Below are 14,983 nucleotides of genomic sequence, written 5' to 3' on the forward strand. Positions count from 1 at the left end.
AGTAATACTTGTTTTAGAGCTGCCTGTAAACGGTAGACCACCTGACACCTCAAATGAAAATGATTGGCTTTCCAGTTCGTTTTTTTGCTGTTGTTTTTTTTTTCTTAAGTTTTCTTCTTCTCTTGTGTTTACATGACTGTGGTTACTGCCTTTATAATAGAAGCTTAAGCTAAAAAGCTTACAGAACCTAGTATTCCCAGGCAGTCTCCCATCCAAGTACTAACTAGGCCCAACTCTTCTTCGCTTCCGAGATCAGACGAGATCGGGCTTTCAAGGAGTGGTATGGCCGTAAGCGATCACTGCGGGCTGTAGAAGACTATTTCTATATACTCTTCTAAGAGTAATACTTGTTTTAGAGCTGCCTGTAAACGGTAGACCACCTGACACCTCAAATGAAAATGATTGGCTTTCCAGTTCGTTTTTTTTTTAAGTTTCTTCTTCTCTTGTGTTTAAATGACTGTGGTTACTGCCTTTATAATAGAAGCTTAAGCTAAAAAGCTTACAGAACCTAGTATTCCCAGGCAGTCTCCCATCCAAGTACTAACTAGGCCCAACTCTTCTTCGCTTCCGAGATCAGACGAGATCGGGCTTTCAAGGAGTGGTATGGCCGTAAGCGATCACTGCGGGCTGTAGAAGACTATTTCTATATACTCTTCTAAGAGTAATACTTGTTTTAGAGCTGCCTGTAAACGGTAGACCACCTGACACCTCAAATAAAAATGATTGGCTTTCCAGTTCGTTTTTTTTTGTTGTTGTTTTTTTTTTCTTAAGTTTTCTTCTTCTCTTGTGTTTAAATGACTGTGGTTACTGCCTTTATAATAGAAGCTTAAGCTAAAAAGCTTACAGCACCTAGTATTCCCAGGCAGTCTCCCATCCAAGTACTAACTAGGCCCAACTCTTCTTCGCTTCCGAGATCAGACGAGATCGGGCTTTCAAGGAGTGGTATGGCCGTAAGCGATCACTGCGGGCTGTAGAAGACTATTTCTATATACTCTTCTAAGAGTAATACTTGTTTTAGAGCTGCCTGTAAACGGTAGACCACCTGACACCTCAAATAAAAATGATTGGCTTTCCAGTTCGTTTTTTTTGTTTTGTTGTTTTTTTTTTTTAAGTTTTCTTCTTCTCTTGTGTTTAAATGACTGTGGTTACTGCCTTTATAATAGAAGCTTAAGCTAAAAAGCTTACAGCACCTAGTATTCCCAGGCAGTCTCCCATCCAAGTACTAACGAGGCCCAACTCTTCTTCGCTTCCGAGATCAGACGAGATCGGGCTTTCAAGGAGTGGTATGGCCGTAAGCGATCACTGCTGGCTGTAGAAGACTATTTCTATATAATCTTCTAAGAGTAATACTTGTTTTAGAGCTGCCTGTAAACGGTAGACCACCTGACACCTCAAATAAAAATGATTGGCTTTCCAGTTCGTTTTTTTTTTAAGTTTCTTCTTCTCTTGTGTTTAAATGACTGTGGTTACTGCCTTTATAATAGAAGCTTAAGCTAAAAAGCTTACAGCACCTAGTATTCCCAGGCAGTCTCCCATCCAAGTACTAACTAGGCCCAACTCTTCTTCGCTTCCGAGATCAGACGAGATCGGGCTTTCAAGGAGTGGTATGGCCGTAAGCAATCACTGCGGGCTGTAGAAGACTATTTCTAAATACTCTTCTAAGAGTAATACTTGTTTTAGAGCTGCCTGTAAACGGTAGACCACCTGACACCTCAAATGAAAATGATTGGCTTTCCAGTTCGTTTTTTTGCTGTTGTTTTTTTTTTCTTAAGTTTTCTTCTTCTCTTGTGTTTACATGACTGTGGTTACTGCCTTTATAATAGAAGCTTAAGCTAAAAAGCTTACAGAACCTAGTATTCCCAGGCAGTCTCCCATCCAAGTACTAACTAGGCCCAACTCTTCTTCGCTTCCGAGATCAGACGAGATCGGGCTTTCAAGGAGTGGTATGGCCGTAAGCGATCACTGCGGGCTGTAGAAGACTATTTCTATATACTCTTCTAAGAGTAATACTTGTTTTAGAGCTGCCTGTAAACGGTAGACCACCTGACACCTCAAATAAAAATGATTGGCTTTCCAGTTCGTTTTTTTTTGTTGTTGTTTTTTTTTTCTTAAGTTTTCTTCTTCTCTTGTGTTTAAATGACTGTGGTTACTGCCTTTATAATAGAAGCTTAAGCTAAAAAGCTTACAGCACCTAGTATTCCCAGGCAGTCTCCCATCCAAGTACTAACGAGGCCCAACTCTTCTTCGCTTCCGAGATCAGACGAGATCGGGCTTTCAAGGAGTGGTATGGCCGTAAGCGATCACTGCTGGCTGTAGAAGACTATTTCTATATAATCTTCTAAGAGTAATACTTGTTTTAGAGCTGCCTGTAAACGGTAGACCACCTGACACCTCAAATAAAAATGATTGGCTTTCCAGTTCGTTTTTTTTTTAAGTTTCTTCTTCTCTTGTGTTTAAATGACTGTGGTTACTGCCTTTATAATAGAAGCTTAAGCTAAAAAGCTTACAGCACCTAGTATTCCCAGGCAGTCTCCCATCCAAGTACTAACTAGGCCCAACTCTTCTTCGCTTCCGAGATCAGACGAGATCGGGCTTTCAAGGAGTGGTATGGCCGTAAGCAATCACTGCGGGCTGTAGAAGACTATTTCTAAATACTCTTCTTAGAGTAATACTTGTTTTAGAGCTGCCTGTAAACGGTAGACCACCTGACACCTCAAATGAAAATGATTGGCTTTCCAGTTCGTTTTTTTGCTGTTGTTTTTTTTTTCTTAAGTTTTCTTCTTCTCTTGTGTTTACATGACTGTGGTTACTGCCTTTATAATAGAAGCTTAAGCTAAAAAGCTTACAGAACCTAGTATTCCCAGGCAGTCTCCCATCCAAGTACTAACTAGGCCCAACTCTTCTTCGCTTCCGAGATCAGACGAGATCGGGCTTTCAAGGAGTGGTATGGCCGTAAGCGATCACTGCGGGCTGTAGAAGACTATTTCTATATACTCTTCTAAGAGTAATACTTGTTTTAGAGCTGCCTGTAAACGGTAGACCACCTGACACCTCAAATAAAAATGATTGGCTTTCCAGTTCGTTTTTTTTTGTTGTTGTTTTTTTTTTCTTAAGTTTTCTTCTTCTCTTGTGTTTAAATGACTGTGGTTACTGCCTTTATAATAGAAGCTTAAGCTAAAAAGCTTACAGCACCTAGTATTCCCAGGCAGTCTCCCATCCAAGTACTAACTAGGCCCAACTCTTCTTCGCTTCCGAGATCAGACGAGATCGGGCTTTCAAGGAGTGGTATGGCCGTAAGCAATCACTGCGGGCTGTAGAAGACTATTTCTAAATACTCTTCTAAGAGTAATACTTGTTTTAGAGCTGCCTGTAAACGGTAGACCACCTGACACCTCAAATGAAAATGATTGGCTTTCCAGTTCGTTTTTTTTTGTTGTTGTTTTTTTTTTCTTAAGTTTTCTTCTTCTCTTGTGTTTACATGACTGTGGTTACTGCCTTTATAATAGAAGCTTAAGCTAAAAAGCTTACAGCACCTAGTATTCCCAGGCAGTCTCCCATCCAAGTACTAACTAGGCCCAACTCTTCTTCGCTTCCGAGATCAGACGAGATCGGGCTTTCAAGGAGTGGTATGGCCGTAAGCGATCACTGCTGGCTGTAGAAGACTATTTCTATATACTCTTCTAAGAGCAATACTTGTTTTAGAGCTGCCTGTAAACGGTAGACCACCTGACACCTCAAATAAAAATGATTGGCTTTCCAGTTCGTTTTTTTTTTAAGTTTCTTCTTCTCTTGTGTTTAAATGACTGTGGTTACTGCCTTTATAATAGAAGCTTAAGCTAAAAAGCTTACAGCACCTAGTATTCCCAGGAAGTCTCCCATCCAAGTACTAACGAGGCCCAACTCTTCTTCGCTTCCGAGATCAGACGAGATCGGGCTTTCAAGGAGTGGTATGGCCGTAAGCGATCACTGCTGGCTGTAGAAGACTATTTCTATATAATCTTCTAAGAGTAATACTTGTTTTAGAGCTGCCTGTAAACGGTAGACCACCTGACACCTCAAATAAAAATGATTGGCTTTCCAGTTCGTTTTTTTTTTAAGTTTCTTCTTCTCTTGTGTTTAAATGACTGTGGTTACTGCCTTTATAATAGAAGCTTAAGCTAAAAAGCTTACAGCACCTAGTATTCCCAGGCAGTCTCCCATCCAAGTACTAACTAGGCCCAACTCTTCTTCGCTTCCGAGATCAGACGAGATCGGGCTTTCAAGGAGTGGTATGGCCGTAAGCAATCACTGCGGGCTGTAGAAGACTATTTCTAAATACTCTTCTAAGAGTAATACTTGTTTTAGAGCTGCCTGTAAACGGTAGACCACCTGACACCTCAAATGAAAATGATTGGCTTTCCAGTTCGTTTTTTTGCTGTTGTTTTTTTTTTCTTAAGTTTTCTTCTTCTCTTGTGTTTACATGACTGTGGTTACTGCCTTTATAATAGAAGCTTAAGCTAAAGAGCTTACAGCACCTAGTATTCCCAGGCAGTCTCCCATCCAAGTACTAACTAGGCCCAACTCTTCTTCGCTTCCGAGATCAGACGAGATCGGGCTTTCAAGGAGTGGTATGGCCGTAAGCGATCACTGCGGGCTGTAGAAGACTATTTCTATATACTCTTCTAAGAGTAATACTTGTTTTAGAGCTGCCTGTAAACGGTAGACCACCTGACACCTCAAATGAAAATGATTGGCTTTCCAGTTCGTTTTTTTTTAAGTTTCTTCTTCTCTTGTGTTTAAATGACTGTGGTTACTGCCTTTATAATAGAAGCTTAAGCTAAAAAGCTTACAGAACCTAGTATTCCCAGGCAGTCTCCCATCCAAGTACTAACTAGGCCCAACTCTTCTTCGCTTCCGAGATCAGACGAGATCGGGCTTTCAAGGAGTGGTATGGCCGTAAGCGATCACTGCGGGCTGTAGAAGACTATTTCTATATACTCTTCTAAGAGTAATACTTGTTTTAGAGCTGCCTGTAAACGGTAGACCACCTGACACCTCAAATGAAAATGATTGGCTTTCCAGTTCGTTTTTTTTGTTGTTGTTTTTTTTTTCTTAAGTTTTCTTCTTCTCTTGTGTTTACATGACTGTGGTTACTGCCTTTATAATAGAAGCTTAAGCTAAAAAGCTTACAGCACCTAGTATTCCCAGGCAGTCTCCCATCCAAGTACTAACTAGGCCCAACTCTTCTTCGCTTCCGAGATCAGACGAGATCGGGCTTTCAAGGAGTGGTATGGCCGTAAGCGATCACTGCGGGCTGTAGAAGACTATTTCTATATACTCTTCTAAGAGTAATACTTGTTTTAGAGCTGCCTGTAAACGGTAGACCACCTGACACCTCAAATAAAAATGATTGGCTTTCCAGTTCGTTTTTTTTTTAAGTTTCTTCTTCTCTTGTGTTTAAATGACTGTGGTTACTGCCTTTATAATAGAAGCTTAAGCTAAAAAGCTTACAGCACCTAGTATTCCCAGGAAGTCTCCCATCCAAGTACTAACGAGGCCCAACTCTTCTTCGCTTCCGAGATCAGACGAGATCGGGCTTTCAAGGAGTGGTATGGCCGTAAGCGATCACTGCTGGCTGTAGAAGACTATTTCTATATAATCTTCTAAGAGTAATACTTGTTTTAGAGCTGCCTGTAAACGGTAGACCACCTGACACCTCAAATAAAAATGATTGGCTTTCCAGTTCGTTTTTTTTTTAAGTTTCTTCTTCTCTTGTGTTTAAATGACTGTGGTTACTGCCTTTATAATAGAAGCTTAAGCTAAAAAGCTTACAGCACCTAGTATTCCCAGGCAGTCTCCCATCCAAGTACTAACTAGGCCCAACTCTTCTTCGCTTCCGAGATCAGACGAGATCGGGCTTTCAAGGAGTGGTATGGCCGTAAGCAATCACTGCGGGCTGTAGAAGACTATTTCTAAATACTCTTCTAAGAGTAATACTTGTTTTAGAGCTGCCTGTAAACGGTAGACCACCTGACACCTCAAATGAAAATGATTGGCTTTCCAGTTCGTTTTTTTGCTGTTGTTTTTTTTTTCTTAAGTTTTCTTCTTCTCTTGTGTTTACATGACTGTGGTTACTGCCTTTATAATAGAAGCTTAAGCTAAAGAGCTTACAGCACCTAGTATTCCCAGGCAGTCTCCCATCCAAGTACTAACTAGGCCCAACTCTTCTTCGCTTCCGAGATCAGACGAGATCGGGCTTTCAAGGAGTGGTATGGCCGTAAGCGATCACTGCGGGCTGTAGAAGACTATTTCTATATACTCTTCTAAGAGTAATACTTGTTTTAGAGCTGCCTGTAAACGGTAGACCACCTGACACCTCAAATGAAAATGATTGGCTTTCCAGTTCGTTTTTTTTTTAAGTTTCTTCTTCTCTTGTGTTTAAATGACTGTGGTTACTGCCTTTATAATAGAAGCTTAAGCTAAAAAGCTTACAGAACCTAGTATTCCCAGGCAGTCTCCCATCCAAGTACTAACTAGGCCCAACTCTTCTTCGCTTCCGAGATCAGACGAGATCGGGCTTTCAAGGAGTGGTATGGCCGTAAGCGATCACTGCGGGCTGTAGAAGACTATTTCTATATACTCTTCTAAGAGTAATACTTGTTTTAGAGCTGCCTGTAAACGGTAGACCACCTGACACCTCAAATGAAAATGATTGGCTTTCCAGTTCGTTTTTTTTGTTGTTGTTTTTTTTTTCTTAAGTTTTCTTCTTCTCTTGTGTTTACATGACTGTGGTTACTGCCTTTATAATAGAAGCTTAAGCTAAAAAGCTTACAGCACCTAGTATTCCCAGGCAGTCTCCCATCCAAGTACTAACTAGGCCCAACTCTTCTTCGCTTCCGAGATCAGACGAGATCGGGCTTTCAAGGAGTGGTATGGCCGTAAGCGATCACTGCGGGCTGTAGAAGACTATTTCTATATACTCTTCTAAGAGTAATACTTGTTTTAGAGCTGCCTGTAAACGGTAGACCACCTGACACCTCAAATAAAAATGATTGGCTTTCCAGTTCGTTTTTTTTTGTTGTTGTTTTTTTTTTCTTAAGTTTTCTTCTTCTCTTGTGTTTAAATGACTGTGGTTACTGCCTTTATAATAGAAGCTTAAGCTAAAAAGCTTACAGCACCTAGTATTCCCAGGCAGTCTCCCATCCAAGTACTAACGAGGCCCAACTCTTCTTCGCTTCCGAGATCAGACGAGATCGGGCTTTCAAGGAGTGGTATGGCCGTAAGCGATCACTGCTGGCTGTAGAAGACTATTTCTATATAATCTTCTAAGAGTAATACTTGTTTTAGAGCTGCCTGTAAACGGTAGACCACCTGACACCTCAAATAAAAATGATTGGCTTTCCAGTTCGTTTTTTTTTTAAGTTTCTTCTTCTCTTGTGTTTAAATGACTGTGGTTACTGCCTTTATAATAGAAGCTTAAGCTAAAAAGCTTACAGCACCTAGTATTCCCAGGCAGTCTCCCATCCAAGTACTAACTAGGCCCAACTCTTCTTCGCTTCCGAGATCAGACGAGATCGGGCTTTCAAGGAGTGGTATGGCCGTAAGCAATCACTGCGGGCTGTAGAAGACTATTTCTAAATACTCTTCTAAGAGTAATACTTGTTTTAGAGCTGCCTGTAAACGGTAGACCACCTGACACCTCAAATGAAAATGATTGGCTTTCCAGTTCGTTTTTTTGCTGTTGTTTTTTTTTTCTTAAGTTTTCTTCTTCTCTTGTGTTTACATGACTGTGGTTACTGCCTTTATAATAGAAGCTTAAGCTAAAGAGCTTACAGCACCTAGTATTCCCAGGCAGTCTCCCATCCAAGTACTAACTAGGCCCAACTCTTCTTCGCTTCCGAGATCAGACGAGATCGGGCTTTCAAGGAGTGGTATGGCCGTAAGCGATCACTGCGGGCTGTAGAAGACTATTTCTATATACTCTTCTAAGAGTAATACTTGTTTTAGAGCTGCCTGTAAACGGTAGACCACCTGACACCTCAAATGAAAATGATTGGCTTTCCAGTTCGTTTTTTTTGTTGTTGTTTTTTTTTTCTTAAGTTTTCTTCTTCTCTTGTGTTTACATGACTGTGGTTACTGCCTTTATAATAGAAGCTTAAGCTAAAAAGCTTACAGCACCTAGTATTCCCAGGCAGTCTCCCATCCAAGTACTAACTAGGCCCAACTCTTCTTCGCTTCCGAGATCAGACGAGATCGGGCTTTCAAGGAGTGGTATGGCCGTAAGCGATCACTGCGGGCTGTAGAAGACTATTTCTATATACTCTTCTAAGAGTAATACTTGTTTTAGAGCTGCCTGTAAACGGTAGACCACCTGACACCTCAAATAAAAATGATTGGCTTTCCAGTTCGTTTTTTTTTGTTGTTGTTTTTTTTTTCTTAAGTTTTCTTCTTCTCTTGTGTTTAAATGACTGTGGTTACTGCCTTTATAATAGAAGCTTAAGCTAAAAAGCTTACAGCACCTAGTATTCCCAGGCAGTCTCCCATCCAAGTACTAACGAGGCCCAACTCTTCTTCGCTTCCGAGATCAGACGAGATCGGGCTTTCAAGGAGTGGTATGGCCGTAAGCGATCACTGCTGGCTGTAGAAGACTATTTCTATATAATCTTCTAAGAGTAATACTTGTTTTAGAGCTGCCTGTAAACGGTAGACCACCTGACACCTCAAATAAAAATGATTGGCTTTCCAGTTCGTTTTTTTTTTAAGTTTCTTCTTCTCTTGTGTTTAAATGACTGTGGTTACTGCCTTTATAATAGAAGCTTAAGCTAAAAAGCTTACAGCACCTAGTATTCCCAGGCAGTCTCCCATCCAAGTACTAACTAGGCCCAACTCTTCTTCGCTTCCGAGATCAGACGAGATCGGGCTTTCAAGGAGTGGTATGGCCGTAAGCAATCACTGCGGGCTGTAGAAGACTATTTCTAAATACTCTTCTAAGAGTAATACTTGTTTTAGAGCTGCCTGTAAACGGTAGACCACCTGACACCTCAAATGAAAATGATTGGCTTTCCAGTTCGTTTTTTTGCTGTTGTTTTTTTTTTCTTAAGTTTTCTTCTTCTCTTGTGTTTACATGACTGTGGTTACTGCCTTTATAATAGAAGCTTAAGCTAAAGAGCTTACAGCACCTAGTATTCCCAGGCAGTCTCCCATCCAAGTACTAACTAGGCCCAACTCTTCTTCGCTTCCGAGATCAGACGAGATCGGGCTTTCAAGGAGTGGTATGGCCGTAAGCGATCACTGCGGGCTGTAGAAGACTATTTCTATATACTCTTCTAAGAGTAATACTTGTTTTAGAGCTGCCTGTAAACGGTAGACCACCTGACACCTCAAATGAAAATGATTGGCTTTCCAGTTCGTTTTTTTTTTAAGTTTCTTCTTCTCTTGTGTTTAAATGACTGTGGTTACTGCCTTTATAATAGAAGCTTAAGCTAAAAAGCTTACAGAACCTAGTATTCCCAGGCAGTCTCCCATCCAAGTACTAACTAGGCCCAACTCTTCTTCGCTTCCGAGATCAGACGAGATCGGGCTTTCAAGGAGTGGTATGGCCGTAAGCGATCACTGCGGGCTGTAGAAGACTATTTCTATATACTCTTCTAAGAGTAATACTTGTTTTAGAGCTGCCTGTAAACGGTAGACCACCTGACACCTCAAATAAAAATGATTGGCTTTCCAGTTCGTTTTTTTTTGTTGTTGTTTTTTTTTTCTTAAGTTTTCTTCTTCTCTTGTGTTTAAATGACTGTGGTTACTGCCTTTATAATAGAAGCTTAAGCTAAAAAGCTTACAGCACCTAGTATTCCCAGGCAGTCTCCCATCCAAGTACTAACTAGGCCCAACTCTTCTTCGCTTCCGAGATCAGACGAGATCGGGCTTTCAAGGAGTGGTATGGCCGTAAGCGATCACTGCGGGCTGTAGAAGACTATTTCTATATACTCTTCTAAGAGTAATACTTGTTTTAGAGCTGCCTGTAAACGGTAGACCACCTGACACCTCAAATAAAAATGATTGGCTTTCCAGTTCGTTTTTTTTTGTTGTTGTTTTTTTTTTCTTAAGTTTTCTTCTTCTCTTGTGTTTAAATGACTGTGGTTACTGCCTTTATAATAGAAGCTTAAGCTAAAAAGCTTACAGCACCTAGTATTCCCAGGCAGTCTCCCATCCAAGTACTAACGAGGCCCAACTCTTCTTCGCTTCCGAGATCAGACGAGATCGGGCTTTCAAGGAGTGGTATGGCCGTAAGCGATCACTGCTGGCTGTAGAAGACTATTTCTATATAATCTTCTAAGAGTAATACTTGTTTTAGAGCTGCCTGTAAACGGTAGACCACCTGACACCTCAAATAAAAATGATTGGCTTTCCAGTTCGTTTTTTTTTTAAGTTTCTTCTTCTCTTGTGTTTAAATGACTGTGGTTACTGCCTTTATAATAGAAGCTTAAGCTAAAAAGCTTACAGCACCTAGTATTCCCAGGCAGTCTCCCATCCAAGTACTAACTAGGCCCAACTCTTCTTCGCTTCCGAGATCAGACGAGATCGGGCTTTCAAGGAGTGGTATGGCCGTAAGCAATCACTGCGGGCTGTAGAAGACTATTTCTAAATACTCTTCTAAGAGTAATACTTGTTTTAGAGCTGCCTGTAAACGGTAGACCACCTGACACCTCAAATGAAAATGATTGGCTTTCCAGTTCGTTTTTTTGCTGTTGTTTTTTTTTTCTTAAGTTTTCTTCTTCTCTTGTGTTTACATGACTGTGGTTACTGCCTTTATAATAGAAGCTTAAGCTAAAGAGCTTACAGCACCTAGTATTCCCAGGCAGTCTCCCATCCAAGTACTAACTAGGCCCAACTCTTCTTCGCTTCCGAGATCAGACGAGATCGGGCTTTCAAGGAGTGGTATGGCCGTAAGCGATCACTGCGGGCTGTAGAAGACTATTTCTATATACTCTTCTAAGAGTAATACTTGTTTTAGAGCTGCCTGTAAACGGTAGACCACCTGACACCTCAAATGAAAATGATTGGCTTTCCAGTTCGTTTTTTTTTTAAGTTTCTTCTTCTCTTGTGTTTAAATGACTGTGGTTACTGCCTTTATAATAGAAGCTTAAGCTAAAAAGCTTACAGAACCTAGTATTCCCAGGCAGTCTCCCATCCAAGTACTAACTAGGCCCAACTCTTCTTCGCTTCCGAGATCAGACGAGATCGGGCTTTCAAGGAGTGGTATGGCCGTAAGCGATCACTGCGGGCTGTAGAAGACTATTTCTATATACTCTTCTAAGAGTAATACTTGTTTTAGAGCTGCCTGTAAACGGTAGACCACCTGACACCTCAAATAAAAATGATTGGCTTTCCAGTTCGTTTTTTTTTGTTGTTGTTTTTTTTTTCTTAAGTTTTCTTCTTCTCTTGTGTTTAAATGACTGTGGTTACTGCCTTTATAATAGAAGCTTAAGCTAAAAAGCTTACAGCACCTAGTATTCCCAGGCAGTCTCCCATCCAAGTACTAACTAGGCCCAACTCTTCTTCGCTTCCGAGATCAGACGAGATCGGGCTTTCAAGGAGTGGTATGGCCGTAAGCGATCACTGCGGGCTGTAGAAGACTATTTCTATATACTCTTCTAAGAGTAATACTTGTTTTAGAGCTGCCAGTAAACGGTAGACCACCTGACACCTCAAATAAAAATGATTGGCTTTCCAGTTCGTTTTTTTTTGTTGTTGTTTTTTTTTTCTTAAGTTTTCTTCTTCTCTTGTGTTTAAATGACTGTGGTTACTGCCTTTATAATAGAAGCTTAAGCTAAAAAGCTTACAGCACCTAGTATTCCCAGGCAGTCTCCCATCCAAGTACTAACGAGGCCCAACTCTTCTTCGCTTCCGAGATCAGACGAGATCGGGCTTTCAAGGAGTGGTATGGCCGTAAGCGATCACTGCTGGCTGTAGAAGACTATTTCTATATAATCTTCTAAGAGTAATACTTGTTTTAGAGCTGCCTGTAAACGGTAGACCACCTGACACCTCAAATAAAAATGATTGGCTTTCCAGTTCGTTTTTTTTTTAAGTTTCTTCTTCTCTTGTGTTTAAATGACTGTGGTTACTGCCTTTATAATAGAAGCTTAAGCTAAAAAGCTTACAGCACCTAGTATTCCCAGGCAGTCTCCCATCCAAGTACTAACTAGGCCCAACTCTTCTTCGCTTCCGAGATCAGACGAGATCGGGCTTTCAAGGAGTGGTATGGCCGTAAGCAATCACTGCGGGCTGTAGAAGACTATTTCTAAATACTCTTCTAAGAGTAATACTTGTTTTAGAGCTGCCTGTAAACGGTAGACCACCTGACACCTCAAATGAAAATGATTGGCTTTCCAGTTCGTTTTTTTGCTGTTGTTTTTTTTTTCTTAAGTTTTCTTCTTCTCTTGTGTTTACATGACTGTGGTTACTGCCTTTATAATAGAAGCTTAAGCTAAAGAGCTTACAGCACCTAGTATTCCCAGGCAGTCTCCCATCCAAGTACTAACTAGGCCCAACTCTTCTTCGCTTCCGAGATCAGACGAGATCGGGCTTTCAAGGAGTGGTATGGCCGTAAGCGATCACTGCGGGCTGTAGAAGACTATTTCTATATACTCTTCTAAGAGTAATCCTTGTTTTAGAGCTGCCTGTAAACGGTAGACCACCTGACACCTCAAATGAAAATGATTGGCTTTCCAGTTCGTTTTTTTTTTAAGTTTCTTCTTCTCTTGTGTTTAAATGACTGTGGTTACTGCCTTTATAATAGAAGCTTAAGCTAAAAAGCTTACAGAACCTAGTATTCCCAGGCAGTCTCCCATCCAAGTACTAACTAGGCCCAACTCTTCTTCGCTTCCGAGATCAGACGAGATCGGGCTTTCAAGGAGTGGTATGGCCGTAAGCGATCACTGCGGGCTGTAGAAGACTATTTCTATATACTCTTCTAAGAGTAATACTTGTTTTAGAGCTGCCTGTAAACGGTAGACCACCTGACACCTCAAATAAAAATGATTGGCTTTCCAGTTCGTTTTTTTTTGTTGTTGTTTTTTTTTTCTTAAGTTTTCTTCTTCTCTTGTGTTTAAATGACTGTGGTTACTGCCTTTATAATAGAAGCTTAAGCTAAAAAGCTTACAGCACCTAGTATTCCCAGGCAGTCTCCCATCCAAGTACTAACTAGGCCCAACTCTTCTTCGATTCCGAGATCAGACGAGATCGGGCTTTCAAGGAGTGGTATGGCCGTAAGCGATCACTGCGGGCTGTAGAAGACTATTTCTATATACTCTTCTAAGAGTAATACTTGTTTTAGAGCTGCCTGTAAACGGTAGACCACCTGACACCTCAAATAAAAATGATTGGCTTTCCAGTTCGTTTTTTTTTGTTGTTGTTTTTTTTTTCTTAAGTTTTCTTCTTCTCTTGTGTTTAAATGACTGTGGTTACTGCCTTTATAATAGAAGCTTAAGCTAAAAAGCTTACAGCACCTAGTATTCCCAGGCAGTCTCCCATCCAAGTACTAACGAGGCCCAACTCTTCTTCGCTTCCGAGATCAGACGAGATCGGGCTTTCAAGGAGTGGTATGGCCGTAAGCGATCACTGCTGGCTGTAGAAGACTATTTCTATATAATCTTCTAAGAGTAATACTTGTTTTAGAGCTGCCTGTAAACGGTAGACCACCTGACACCTCAAATAAAAATGATTGGCTTTCCAGTTCGTTTTTTTTTTAAGTTTCTTCTTCTCTTGTGTTTAAATGACTGTGGTTACTGCCTTTATAATAGAAGCTTAAGCTAAAAAGCTTACAGCACCTAGTATTCCCAGGCAGTCTCCCATCCAAGTACTAACTAGGCCCAACTCTTCTTCGCTTCCGAGATCAGACGAGATCGGGCTTTCAAGGAGTGGTATGGCCGTAAGCAATCACTGCGGGCTGTAGAAGACTATTTCTAAATACTCTTCTAAGAGTAATACTTGTTTTAGAGCTGCCTGTAAACGGTAGACCACCTGACACCTCAAATGAAAATGATTGGCTTTCCAGTTCGTTTTTTTGCTGTTGTTTTTTTTTTCTTAAGTTTTCTTCTTCTCTTGTGTTTACATGACTGTGGTTACTGCCTTTATAATAGAAGCTTAAGCTAAAGAGCTTACAGCACCTAGTATTCCCAGGCAGTCTCCCATCCAAGTACTAACTAGGCCCAACTCTTCTTCGCTTCCGAGATCAGACGAGATCGGGCTTTCAAGGAGTGGTATGGCCGTAAGCGATCACTGCGGGCTGTAGAAGACTATTTCTATATACTCTTCTAAGAGTAATACTTGTTTTAGAGCTGCCTGTAAACGGTAGACCACCTGACACCTCAAATGAAAATGATTGGCTTTCCAGTTCGTTTTTTTTTTAAGTTTCTTCTTCTCTTGTGTTTAAATGACTGTGGTTACTGCCTTTATAATAGAAGCTTAAGCTAAAAAGCTTACAGAACCTAGTATTCCCAGGCAGTCTCCCATCCAAGTACTAACTAGGCCCAACTCTTCTTCGCTTCCGAGATCAGACGAGATCGGGCTTTCAAGGAGTGGTATGGCCGTAAGCGATCACTGCGGGCTGTAGAAGACTATTTCTATATACTCTTCTAAGAGTAATACTTGTTTTAGAGCTGCCTGTAAACGGTAGACCACCTGACACCTCAAATAAAAATGATTGGCTTTCCAGTTCGTTTTTTTTTCTTAAGTTTTCTTCTTCTCTTGTGTTTAAATGACTGTGGTTACTGTCTTTATAATAGAAGCTTAAGCTAAAAAGCTTACAGCACCTAGTATTCCCAGGCAGTCTCCCATCCAAGTACTAACTAGGCCCAACTCTTCTTCGCTTCCGAGATCAGACGAGATCGGGCTTTCAAGGAGTGGTATGGCCGTAAGCGATCACTGCGGGCTGTAGAAGACTATTTCTATATACTCTTCTAAGAGTAATACTTGTTTTAGAGCTGCCTGTAAACGGTAGACC

The 14,983-nt window shown here is 40.9% G+C and overlaps 26 non-coding genes and 19 pseudogenes across 26 annotated transcripts; all 45 read right to left on the reverse strand.

The window, feature by feature from the left end:
• Positions 1–175: 175 nt before the first annotated feature.
• Positions 176–294, reverse strand: LOC136682996 (5S ribosomal RNA; annotated as a pseudogene).
• Positions 295–496: 202 nt separating this feature from the next.
• On the reverse strand, positions 497–615 carry LOC136682997 (5S ribosomal RNA; annotated as a pseudogene).
• Positions 616–837: 222 nt separating this feature from the next.
• On the reverse strand, positions 838–956 carry LOC136683216 (5S ribosomal RNA). Its single transcript, XR_010798801.1, has one exon. It is a non-coding gene; the product is annotated as a 5S ribosomal RNA (ribosomal RNA).
• Positions 957–1,178: 222 nt separating this feature from the next.
• On the reverse strand, positions 1,179–1,297 carry LOC136683098 (5S ribosomal RNA; annotated as a pseudogene).
• Positions 1,298–1,499: 202 nt separating this feature from the next.
• Positions 1,500–1,618, reverse strand: LOC136683218 (5S ribosomal RNA). The gene has a single exon (XR_010798802.1). It is a non-coding gene; the product is annotated as a 5S ribosomal RNA (ribosomal RNA).
• Positions 1,619–1,838: 220 nt separating this feature from the next.
• LOC136682998 (5S ribosomal RNA) lies at positions 1,839–1,957 on the reverse strand (annotated as a pseudogene).
• Positions 1,958–2,179: 222 nt separating this feature from the next.
• On the reverse strand, positions 2,180–2,298 carry LOC136683099 (5S ribosomal RNA; annotated as a pseudogene).
• Positions 2,299–2,500: 202 nt separating this feature from the next.
• On the reverse strand, positions 2,501–2,619 carry LOC136683219 (5S ribosomal RNA). Its single transcript, XR_010798803.1, has one exon. It is a non-coding gene; the product is annotated as a 5S ribosomal RNA (ribosomal RNA).
• A 220-nt stretch (positions 2,620–2,839) lies between these two features.
• Positions 2,840–2,958, reverse strand: LOC136682999 (5S ribosomal RNA; annotated as a pseudogene).
• Positions 2,959–3,180: 222 nt separating this feature from the next.
• On the reverse strand, positions 3,181–3,299 carry LOC136683220 (5S ribosomal RNA). Its single transcript, XR_010798804.1, has one exon. It is a non-coding gene; the product is annotated as a 5S ribosomal RNA (ribosomal RNA).
• Positions 3,300–3,521: 222 nt separating this feature from the next.
• LOC136683221 (5S ribosomal RNA) lies at positions 3,522–3,640 on the reverse strand. Its single transcript, XR_010798805.1, has one exon. It is a non-coding gene; the product is annotated as a 5S ribosomal RNA (ribosomal RNA).
• Positions 3,641–3,842: 202 nt separating this feature from the next.
• LOC136683071 (5S ribosomal RNA) lies at positions 3,843–3,961 on the reverse strand (annotated as a pseudogene).
• A 202-nt stretch (positions 3,962–4,163) lies between these two features.
• LOC136683222 (5S ribosomal RNA) lies at positions 4,164–4,282 on the reverse strand. The gene has a single exon (XR_010798806.1). It is a non-coding gene; the product is annotated as a 5S ribosomal RNA (ribosomal RNA).
• A 220-nt stretch (positions 4,283–4,502) lies between these two features.
• On the reverse strand, positions 4,503–4,621 carry LOC136683224 (5S ribosomal RNA). The gene has a single exon (XR_010798807.1). It is a non-coding gene; the product is annotated as a 5S ribosomal RNA (ribosomal RNA).
• Positions 4,622–4,822: 201 nt separating this feature from the next.
• LOC136683000 (5S ribosomal RNA) lies at positions 4,823–4,941 on the reverse strand (annotated as a pseudogene).
• Positions 4,942–5,162: 221 nt separating this feature from the next.
• On the reverse strand, positions 5,163–5,281 carry LOC136683226 (5S ribosomal RNA). The gene has a single exon (XR_010798809.1). It is a non-coding gene; the product is annotated as a 5S ribosomal RNA (ribosomal RNA).
• A 202-nt stretch (positions 5,282–5,483) lies between these two features.
• On the reverse strand, positions 5,484–5,602 carry LOC136683072 (5S ribosomal RNA; annotated as a pseudogene).
• A 202-nt stretch (positions 5,603–5,804) lies between these two features.
• On the reverse strand, positions 5,805–5,923 carry LOC136683227 (5S ribosomal RNA). The gene has a single exon (XR_010798810.1). It is a non-coding gene; the product is annotated as a 5S ribosomal RNA (ribosomal RNA).
• A 220-nt stretch (positions 5,924–6,143) lies between these two features.
• Positions 6,144–6,262, reverse strand: LOC136683228 (5S ribosomal RNA). Its single transcript, XR_010798811.1, has one exon. It is a non-coding gene; the product is annotated as a 5S ribosomal RNA (ribosomal RNA).
• A 202-nt stretch (positions 6,263–6,464) lies between these two features.
• LOC136683002 (5S ribosomal RNA) lies at positions 6,465–6,583 on the reverse strand (annotated as a pseudogene).
• A 221-nt stretch (positions 6,584–6,804) lies between these two features.
• Positions 6,805–6,923, reverse strand: LOC136683229 (5S ribosomal RNA). The gene has a single exon (XR_010798812.1). It is a non-coding gene; the product is annotated as a 5S ribosomal RNA (ribosomal RNA).
• A 222-nt stretch (positions 6,924–7,145) lies between these two features.
• On the reverse strand, positions 7,146–7,264 carry LOC136683100 (5S ribosomal RNA; annotated as a pseudogene).
• A 202-nt stretch (positions 7,265–7,466) lies between these two features.
• On the reverse strand, positions 7,467–7,585 carry LOC136683230 (5S ribosomal RNA). Its single transcript, XR_010798813.1, has one exon. It is a non-coding gene; the product is annotated as a 5S ribosomal RNA (ribosomal RNA).
• Positions 7,586–7,805: 220 nt separating this feature from the next.
• Positions 7,806–7,924, reverse strand: LOC136683231 (5S ribosomal RNA). The gene has a single exon (XR_010798814.1). It is a non-coding gene; the product is annotated as a 5S ribosomal RNA (ribosomal RNA).
• A 221-nt stretch (positions 7,925–8,145) lies between these two features.
• LOC136683232 (5S ribosomal RNA) lies at positions 8,146–8,264 on the reverse strand. The gene has a single exon (XR_010798815.1). It is a non-coding gene; the product is annotated as a 5S ribosomal RNA (ribosomal RNA).
• Positions 8,265–8,486: 222 nt separating this feature from the next.
• LOC136683101 (5S ribosomal RNA) lies at positions 8,487–8,605 on the reverse strand (annotated as a pseudogene).
• A 202-nt stretch (positions 8,606–8,807) lies between these two features.
• On the reverse strand, positions 8,808–8,926 carry LOC136683233 (5S ribosomal RNA). The gene has a single exon (XR_010798816.1). It is a non-coding gene; the product is annotated as a 5S ribosomal RNA (ribosomal RNA).
• Positions 8,927–9,146: 220 nt separating this feature from the next.
• LOC136683234 (5S ribosomal RNA) lies at positions 9,147–9,265 on the reverse strand. Its single transcript, XR_010798817.1, has one exon. It is a non-coding gene; the product is annotated as a 5S ribosomal RNA (ribosomal RNA).
• Positions 9,266–9,467: 202 nt separating this feature from the next.
• On the reverse strand, positions 9,468–9,586 carry LOC136683004 (5S ribosomal RNA; annotated as a pseudogene).
• A 222-nt stretch (positions 9,587–9,808) lies between these two features.
• LOC136683235 (5S ribosomal RNA) lies at positions 9,809–9,927 on the reverse strand. The gene has a single exon (XR_010798818.1). It is a non-coding gene; the product is annotated as a 5S ribosomal RNA (ribosomal RNA).
• A 222-nt stretch (positions 9,928–10,149) lies between these two features.
• On the reverse strand, positions 10,150–10,268 carry LOC136683102 (5S ribosomal RNA; annotated as a pseudogene).
• A 202-nt stretch (positions 10,269–10,470) lies between these two features.
• Positions 10,471–10,589, reverse strand: LOC136683237 (5S ribosomal RNA). The gene has a single exon (XR_010798820.1). It is a non-coding gene; the product is annotated as a 5S ribosomal RNA (ribosomal RNA).
• Positions 10,590–10,809: 220 nt separating this feature from the next.
• On the reverse strand, positions 10,810–10,928 carry LOC136683238 (5S ribosomal RNA). Its single transcript, XR_010798821.1, has one exon. It is a non-coding gene; the product is annotated as a 5S ribosomal RNA (ribosomal RNA).
• Positions 10,929–11,130: 202 nt separating this feature from the next.
• LOC136683005 (5S ribosomal RNA) lies at positions 11,131–11,249 on the reverse strand (annotated as a pseudogene).
• A 222-nt stretch (positions 11,250–11,471) lies between these two features.
• LOC136683239 (5S ribosomal RNA) lies at positions 11,472–11,590 on the reverse strand. The gene has a single exon (XR_010798822.1). It is a non-coding gene; the product is annotated as a 5S ribosomal RNA (ribosomal RNA).
• A 222-nt stretch (positions 11,591–11,812) lies between these two features.
• LOC136683103 (5S ribosomal RNA) lies at positions 11,813–11,931 on the reverse strand (annotated as a pseudogene).
• Positions 11,932–12,133: 202 nt separating this feature from the next.
• LOC136683240 (5S ribosomal RNA) lies at positions 12,134–12,252 on the reverse strand. Its single transcript, XR_010798823.1, has one exon. It is a non-coding gene; the product is annotated as a 5S ribosomal RNA (ribosomal RNA).
• A 220-nt stretch (positions 12,253–12,472) lies between these two features.
• On the reverse strand, positions 12,473–12,591 carry LOC136683241 (5S ribosomal RNA). The gene has a single exon (XR_010798824.1). It is a non-coding gene; the product is annotated as a 5S ribosomal RNA (ribosomal RNA).
• A 202-nt stretch (positions 12,592–12,793) lies between these two features.
• On the reverse strand, positions 12,794–12,912 carry LOC136683006 (5S ribosomal RNA; annotated as a pseudogene).
• Positions 12,913–13,134: 222 nt separating this feature from the next.
• On the reverse strand, positions 13,135–13,253 carry LOC136683384 (5S ribosomal RNA). Its single transcript, XR_010798959.1, has one exon. It is a non-coding gene; the product is annotated as a 5S ribosomal RNA (ribosomal RNA).
• Positions 13,254–13,475: 222 nt separating this feature from the next.
• On the reverse strand, positions 13,476–13,594 carry LOC136683104 (5S ribosomal RNA; annotated as a pseudogene).
• A 202-nt stretch (positions 13,595–13,796) lies between these two features.
• On the reverse strand, positions 13,797–13,915 carry LOC136683242 (5S ribosomal RNA). The gene has a single exon (XR_010798825.1). It is a non-coding gene; the product is annotated as a 5S ribosomal RNA (ribosomal RNA).
• Positions 13,916–14,135: 220 nt separating this feature from the next.
• On the reverse strand, positions 14,136–14,254 carry LOC136683243 (5S ribosomal RNA). Its single transcript, XR_010798826.1, has one exon. It is a non-coding gene; the product is annotated as a 5S ribosomal RNA (ribosomal RNA).
• Positions 14,255–14,456: 202 nt separating this feature from the next.
• On the reverse strand, positions 14,457–14,575 carry LOC136683007 (5S ribosomal RNA; annotated as a pseudogene).
• A 205-nt stretch (positions 14,576–14,780) lies between these two features.
• LOC136683245 (5S ribosomal RNA) lies at positions 14,781–14,899 on the reverse strand. The gene has a single exon (XR_010798827.1). It is a non-coding gene; the product is annotated as a 5S ribosomal RNA (ribosomal RNA).
• Positions 14,900–14,983: the final 84 nt, after the last annotated feature.

This window comes from Hoplias malabaricus, unplaced genomic scaffold (assembly GCF_029633855.1).
Source record: "Hoplias malabaricus isolate fHopMal1 unplaced genomic scaffold, fHopMal1.hap1 scaffold_69, whole genome shotgun sequence".
Lineage (NCBI taxonomy): Eukaryota > Metazoa > Chordata > Actinopteri > Characiformes > Erythrinidae > Hoplias > Hoplias malabaricus.